Source organism: Phragmites australis, chromosome 6, assembly GCF_958298935.1.
Source record: "Phragmites australis chromosome 6, lpPhrAust1.1, whole genome shotgun sequence".
In the NCBI taxonomy this organism is placed as follows: Eukaryota; Viridiplantae; Streptophyta; class Magnoliopsida; order Poales; family Poaceae; genus Phragmites; species Phragmites australis.
The window spans coordinates 44,448,260-44,456,617 of record NC_084926.1 but is presented as its reverse complement, the minus strand read 5'-3'; positions in this window follow the sequence as shown (position 1 = coordinate 44,456,617).

The following is an 8,358-nucleotide window of genomic DNA, read 5'->3' as shown; positions in this document are numbered from 1 at the left end:
AGTCCACGTCGTCGGCACGCGGGTGCCTCCGGGCGTCGACAACACTCGCGTCCGCATCTTCGTCCACCCTGACGCCATGCTCACCGTCGCCCTGGCACCGGTTGTCGGCTAGCCTGCTCTGCTTAGATGATATATGGCTCTATGTCTATGTATCTAAGGCTAGCGTCAACTGAATAATGTGAGCGAGTGTGATATGATCATATGAATAATGCGAGCGTGATATCGATCGCCATGCGTTCAAGCTTTCTAGTGTATCTAGAGATGCTTGCATGCCTGAGTCACGGACATCGTGTGATGGATCTTCCATCTGCTTTGATCGATGTACCTACTTAATATATGAAGCGCGTGATGTGAACAACTAGTGCAGATGTCTGTTGTTTGCAGTACACTCAATGGAGTACTGGACACTGCATAAGTGGCCAGTTGACATCCTGCTTGGAATGAACCAGCCAGGCTCCACATATAGTTAGTTGTCTCTTTTCTGTGGATTGGATTCAGATGCAGATCGCTGAGCAATCCAAGTAAACATATATCTGATGAGCCTGCAATCTGGAAACGTTTAGTGATCGTTTTGGGCCGTGAGCACCCCTATATATCAGCCCAACTATAAGACTTATCAAATGAACCGAGCTTAGAACACCAGGGCTGCGTGCGTTCTTCTTCAGGCAGAAATTTTTTTCGTGTGACAGCGCCACTGAACTGCCGCCTCAGGCCGCATGTGGCGAAACCAAAGAGGGTGTTTGGTTGGGCTGCTCCCGTCGGTCTGTATCGGTGGAGCTGTATACGATACAACAATCGACCATTTGGATGCCCACATAAGCGCCCAGCGCATGCACCCGCGCGTACAACTGCACGAGCGCGTGCAGGACGAGGGATACGCAGGATTCGGCCATAGGTGCGATGTAGGCCCGGTAGATGCAGCCGGTTCTGTGTTGGATCCACTTGTCAGCGATAGGGAGCCCCCTTATGCAGCCTCAGATTCAGCCTACTAAACACAAACTCAAATTTAATCTGCATCTGCTTATCCAACCAACCAAACATTCTTCTTTTCTAAAATACAGCTCCCTATCCTACTTCCCCTCATATAGGATATACGATGCAGCTATACGAGACACCATACAGGCAACCAAACACACCAAAATTGACAGTAGTAATCAAGGGCATTGGGCCAGCAAATATTATCAGCAAACAAGCTAGAAACACATTCAATTGACAATGCAGATTTCGAGATCGAGACAGCGTCGTCGTTAATCCTGGGGCGGGCAACTCACGCGATGTGCTACGTAATTATCCAGATAATAACACTCCACGTGATTACCATTGACCCTAGGCTCGCTTATGTAAGTAGGTTAGGTATTTAAGCGCGGTGGAGTTTTTTTCCCTTTTCAAAAATAGTTTTTACAAATAAACCCTTCGGTGAAAGATGTCTAGAAATAGATTATTTTCACGGCGCCACAGGTAGTGACGCCTCATGTTCATTACATGGCGCCATCAACCTTGGTCTCGTGCTCTGCCACGTTAGATACGTGTTGGAAGTGTATGGATGACGTGACCTAGTATGGTGCCAAAAAACTTGGCTCCGTATGTTAAAGGAACATCTAGATAATTTGGCACCGTGTTGCGCAAATACATAACCGGACCCACTTCTTTCCCTCTGCTCTCTCCCTCTCACTTTCCCCACCCGACTCTGAACCTCTCTTCTACGCTAGTGTCAGCCATCTCTCCTTCCTCCCCTCTGAAGAGATCAGTGACGTTCTAAAAGGGGGTGAATTAGGACACTACGAACTATTTCGTTTCCAAAAATAACATAAGATAAACATATATCAATTTTTATCTAAATATGCTCTAGATTTATCTAGTATGTCTACTCTACCGATCAAAACGCTTGCAATCTATTTAAAAAGTTAATTGCAAGTAAGTAAATGCGAAAACGTAAATAAGGTAGAGAGAGCAAACTCGGCACAAGGATTTTTCTCGTGATATCGATGTTATGAATGCCACCCCTAACCCGCATTGGAGCTCCACAAAGGATATGCTCCCGGTCGGCACCCGGTCACAACCTTTGAGCCACCAAGTCACAAAGACAAGGCTTCCACCCGGATGAGCCACCAAGACAAGGTCTCACCACTAGCCTCTCTTCTGGTTTCTCGCCGCCGTGATCACTTCGGAGTTCGTGCCGGGACTCGGTTTACGTCGACGTCAGTCCCTATGACCGCCTCTCGTTGCCCCAATCGACGGCAGAGCCCCAAAAGCCGATCTGGGAAGCGGCCCCTGCGGAGGATGAGCGCCAGCGCTCGGTGCTGAACCGCATTGAAGACCTGCGTCGGGCAGGGCTTACCTCGCTCATGGTGCTCGCCGATTACCTGTGCCACCGTCTGGCCCCTCTGCGTGAACACGCCCGCTTCGTTTGGATGTACATCGGTCCGGGTGACTTGATGAGGACCTGCATAGGCGAGAAGGGGGACCTCGACGAGAGGGCCCTGGCGACACTACTGAAGGTGGTGACCGGCGTCGACGACCTTGCCCGGGTGGTCCTGCCACGTGAGGAGCTGGCGCTTTGCGCAGACTCGGGCCGGGCGGCTCTGCAGGAGTCAATGCCGGCCTTCGACGCCCAGGGGTTGGTTAACCGTCCAAGGCACCAGGACCCTAGGACTCTGCACATCCTCGGGGCGGATGATGGTGGTGGGCGGGGCGCCGCCGCCGACGACAGTAGGCCGCTGACCCGGGGCGACAAGGGGAAGCGCCCCGGGCATATATCCCTCAATCGTCTTCATCCTCGTCGCCGTCACCTCCGCGACAACGGCACGACGGCGGGCAGCCGAGGGGGCCAGTCTTTGGGAGCAGACTCCGGGGCGGAGACCGGATCTAGGGTGCGGCAACCCGGGGGCCAGAGCCCGGCTGGCGGTGCAACGTCAGGCGGTCGGATCGGCCAGCCTTTGGAAGCAGGCTCCGGGTTGGCCGGTGGGACCAGCCCACGACGGCGCGAGGGCCAAAGCCCTCCCCCGAAAAGGAGGAGGCCAGAGCCCAGGCCTGAGCCAAAGCCACAAGGCCCAGATTTCCGGATCCCGTAGTTCCGATGGCAGTACCGCAGGCCCAAAACCACGTAAGCCCCCTTATTGTATCGAGCATATTTTGCCCGGATTATGGCCAGTTGTCAACCTGTTTTAGTTTCAGGCTGCCCAAGGACTCCGCAGGAGGTCATAAGCCCCCGGAGCAGCCGAGTCCAGCCCCTGTCCTAGAGCCGAGCGCACCGGCGGGCCCCGAGTCGAGGGCCCCTGCCAGCTCGGTGGCAAGAGCCCTGGCCGGCCCTGAGCCGAGAGCCCCGGCCAGCCCTACCCCGAGCCCTCTAAGGAAGAAGCAAATGGCTGCAGGGGAGGCGATCGCGACAAGGGCGGCGCCGGTGCGGCCGCCGTCGAGGTCCCTGAGCGCCTCTGCAGAGAGGGCTCGTAGGGGACCCAGCCCCCGGCCATCTTCTAGCAAGGCCCCGGAACCCCTCCCTGAGGTGCTGGGAAGCGCCCAGGAGGTCATCGGGCGGCTCAAAGCAGTTGTTGCGGCAGAGCAGGCTGAGCTCGAAAAAGAGTGCGCCACCCTAGTCGATGAGAGGGGCCGGCTGGAGGAGGCCCGAAAGCTGCTGGAGACACGCGTGGCCTCGGCTCGCACGGCCTACGAGAAGTCCATGCGGGAGGTGGTCGTGGAGCGGGAGGCACTGGAGGAGATCCGCGACGAGGCCGCCGCCACGCAGGAGAAGGACAGCCGCTTAGAGCGGCTCGCTATGGAGCGTGACCAAGCGTCGAGGAGGCGCGCCCCAGAGCTGCACGCTCATGAGGTGGCCGGGCCCGGATGTGGCGCTGATGGTAGCTCGTCGCCTACGGTCCTTCAAGTGATCGACGTCATCGTATTTTCGTTGTTCCTGTTCGCCTTGTGAGTAAGCATTCACCCGAGGGGAGCCGAGCGTGAGCTCGAACGGGAGGACCACCTCGGCGCCTGTCGGTGACACAGGAACCAGGGGTCCCTGAGTCCCAAGGCTAGAATAGCAGAGTGCCACGTGGCGCCCTCCCTCGGGGGTTATCTCCCCGAGGTACGAGAAGACCAAGATCCGAGAGAGGGTGCTCGGGGCCACGAATAGTGGTCCCCGGGTACTCGAGTTCCCCGATGGTCTGAGAAGACCAAGATCTGGGAGAGGGTGCTCGGGGCCACGAACAGTGGTCCCCGGGTATCCGAGTTCCCCGATGACCCCAGAAGATCAAGTTCCGGGAAGAGGGTGCTCGGAGCCATGAACAGTGGCTCCCGAGCACCCAAGTTCCTCGATGATAAGAAAAGCCAAGTTCCGGGAGAGAGTGCTCGGGGCCATGAACAGTGGCCCCCGAGCACTCGGTTCCCCAAGGATCCGATCAGCCAATTCTGAGATAGAGTGTTCGGGGCCGTCAATAGTGGCCCCCAAACACTCGGTTCCCCGAGGACAAAGAAAGGGCGTATCCGGGAGAGAGTGCTCGGGGCTGTGAATAGTGGCCCCCAAGCAATCGGTTCCCCGAGGGCCTGAGAAATCCTTCGCCGGTGGTCCCAACAGAGGCCCAGCGGTGAGGTGTCAACTGGTGAGAGGCTCGATGCTGCATTTAAGAGGGCACGTGGCCTGTCACTTCCAACTGCTCCCCTCACGCTTGCTGTCAGCCCTTGCCACAGCCTGGCGGGGAGGTGTGGGGACATTTAATGCACGGGTCCCATCGCTCGTCATTCGGCGCGCCTTGGGATAACGTTACAGAGCTCGAGGCGCCCCACCTACCACCTTGTTGTGTCAGACCTACTCTAACCGGGCGGGCACGCCGGGCTGCTCGGTGGCTACCCGGTGGGCCCTCCCTGCGGCTCCCGTTGAAGAGTGGCATGATGACGAACAAGACCGGACGGGGGCGCGTTTTCAACCCTCCCCGTCACCTCGCGCAGCAGCCCGTAATGGTTGCTTTCCATTTATGACGCCTTGGAACTCACGTCATCCTTTCAGGGCATGCTACTGCCCCAGCGGGTATATAGGTGGGGCGGGCTCCCCGGAGAAGAGGGGGTCAAGTTCAGTACAAGTTGAGTTCAAGATCGAGCTGAGGACAAGTCTCGAAGAACAAGAAGCACGCAGCTCTAGACTAGACAAATATTCTTGTAACCTAGCAGATACTCAGAGAGACATTCTCAGAACATTTATAGCATACACACAAGAGTAGGGTATTACGCTCAGTGCAGCCCGAATCTGTCTAAAAATCCCCTGAGCATTTACTACTTCCTGCATCCGATCGTTCTACTACACCTGCATCTCATTTACTCCCATTTATTTCACCTACGAAGTGGATTCAGAATCATCCCCCCCGGCCCAATCTCAAAGGGGGTCCCTCCGGATCCCCGCCTGAGGAGTTCACCCTCCGACAGCGCCGTAGACGAGGAAGAAAGGTGTCTCCCCGGTGGCCCAGCTTGGGGTGGTCCGGTTGGCCCATAATACAGCAGACAGCTCGTCGATCCACCCTTTCCCATGCTTTGCCAGCACGTCGTAGGTCCGGGTTTTGAGCCCCTTCAGTATCTCGACATTTGCATGCTCGACTTGCCCGTTGCTCCGAGGATGAGCGACAGAGGCGAAGCAAAGCTTGATCCCGAGGTCCTCGCAGTATTCCCCGAACAGGGCACTTGTGAACTGAGTGCCATTATCGGTGATGATCCTGTTCGGGACGCCGAAGCGACTTGTGATACCGCGGATGAATTGGATCGCCGTGTTCTTGGTAACCTTGACAACTGGGATCCCCTCCGGCCATTTGGTGAACTTGTCGATGGCGACGTAGAGGTACTCATAGCCCCCGATTGCTTGGGGGAATGGACCCAAGATGTCCAGCCCCCAAACTGCGAAGGGCCAAGACAGGGGGATGGTGTGAAGAGCCTGAGCTAGCTGGTGATTCTACTTTGTGTGGAACTGGCACGCCCTGCAGCGTCGAACCAACTCGGAAGCGTTCTGGAGCGCTGTAGGCCAGTAGAAGCCTTGCCGAAAAGCCTTCCCGACCAGCGTGCGGAACAATGCATGGCCACCGCACTCGCCCGCATGGATCTCAGTGAGGAGCTCACTACCTTCTGCCTGGGTGATGCATTTCAGGAGGACACCGTCTGTGCCGCGCTAGTAGAGATTTACATCTACTATGGCATAGCGTTTGGACTGCCCTGCAATCCTCTCCGCAGAGGCATCATCCCCAGGAAGGATGTTTTTTTTTTCAAGTACCCTCGAATCTCATCGATCCATGAGGCATCTTGAGAACCACCAGCAAGCGCAGCGCACTCACTGGGCGGCGGCACCCTGACGGGACCTCCCACTGAGGGTGCTGCCTGGGTTCCCCCAACTAGACTCGAGGGTTCTCCTTCATCCTGGTCGGCAGGCAGGACGGATGGCCGTGTGTGCCTTTCTTCAAAGGTTCCGGCCGGGACGAGCGCCCGGGTAGAGGCCTGGCGGGAGAGGTCATCGACCAGAGCGTTGTCACGGCGAGGTATGTGCCTCAGCTCCAGGCCGTTGAAGTGCCGCTCCAACCTCCTGACTTCCGCCACGTACGCCGCCATCTGTGGGTCTGTGCACTGGCATTCCTTGGATACTTGGTTGACCACCAGTTGGGAATCTCTCTTGACAAGCAGCCGCAGGATCTCGAGACCCACCACTGCTCGAAGGCCAGCGATGAGGCCCTCGTATTCCGCCACATTGTTGGTCGCTCGAAAATGCAGCTGCACGACATATTGGAGTACTTCACCCATTGGGGAGGTGAGCACCACTCCAGCCTCCGCGCCTTTCAGCGTGAGGGAGTTGTCAAAGTGCATGACCCAGTACCTGGACCCATCTTGCCCAGGGTATGCGAACAACTCTTCATTATCGATCTCAGAGACAGGTGTTCACTCTGCCATGAAGTCGGACAGAGCTTGGCTTTTGATTGCCTGGCGGCTGACGAAGTGCAGATCGAATTCTGCGAGCTCAACCACCCACTTGACAATGCGCCCAGTACCTTCTCGGTTCCGGAGGATTGGCCCCAGTGGGTATGTGGTTACCACCGAGACTTTGTGCGCCTGGAAGTAGTGGCGCAGCTTCCTGGAAGCAATGAGCACTGCATAAAGCATCTTCTGGGCTTCGGGGTATCCTGTCTTCACGTCTCGTAGGACTTCACTGACGAAGTACACCGGTCGCTGTACCCGGCGGGCCCAGACAGCGGCCTCGCCCGAGGACTTGTCACAGCCCCCGAGCTCGGCGCAGTGGTCGGGGCCGGCCGAGGTCTCGTGCTCGACTCCCTGGTCGGGGGGAGCCGTGGTCTCGAGCTCGAATCCATGGTCGGGAGGAGCCCCGAGACCTGTACGCTGCTCGGGAGCGGCCGGGAGCTCAGACCCAGCACCTTGCCCCGAGCACTCATCACGCTCCACCACCAGTACCATGCTCACGACCTGAGGGGTGGCCGAGACGTAGAGCAATAAAGGCTTGCCCTCGGAGGGGGCCACCAGTACGGGCGGTGAGGTGAGATACTTCTTCAGATCCTGGAAGGCCTGCTCGGCCTCCGGTGTCCAGTCAAAATGGTCGGTCTTCTTCAGCAATTTGAAGAGCGGGAGCCCTCGCTCCCTGAGCTTGGAGATGAAGCGCCCCAGGGCCGCCATGCTTGATGGCCCGGATCTTCTCCGGATTGGCCTCGATTCCCCGGCTGGAAATCAAGAAACCGAGGAGCTTGCCCGCGGGTACCCCGAAGACGCACTTCTCGGGGTTGAGCTTCAGGCGAGTGGTGCGGAGACTATTGAAAATCTCGGCTTAGTCTTCCAGCAGGGTGGCCTGATCCCGGGACTTGACCATTAGGTCGTCGACATAAGCTTCGACGTTGCGACCAACCTGCGTGTTAAGGGTAATGCGCACGTGTCGATGAATCAGGAACCAGGGGTCCCCGAATCCCGAGGCCAGGCCAGCAAACCGCCACGTGGTACCTTCCCGCGGGGTTCATCTCCGCGAGGTACGAAAAAGACTAAGTCCCGGGAGAGGGCGCTCGGGGCCACAAGCAGTGGTCCCCGAGTACCCGGGTTCCCCGATGATCTGCGAAGACCAAGTAACCAGGAAGGGAGTGCTCGGGGAGGTGAACAATGACCCCCGAGCACCCAAGTCCCCTGACGACCAGGAGAACCGAGTACCTGGAAGGGTGTGCCCGGGGCTGCGAACAGTGGCCCCCGGGCACCCGAGTACCCCGAGGACCCAAGGAAGGTAGTTCCGGGAGAGAGTGCTTGGGGCTGCAAGCAGCGGCCCCCGAGCACTCGGTTCCCCGAGGATCTGAGCAGTCAATTCCGGGAGAGAGTGCTCGAGGCCGTGAACAATGGCCCCCGAGCACT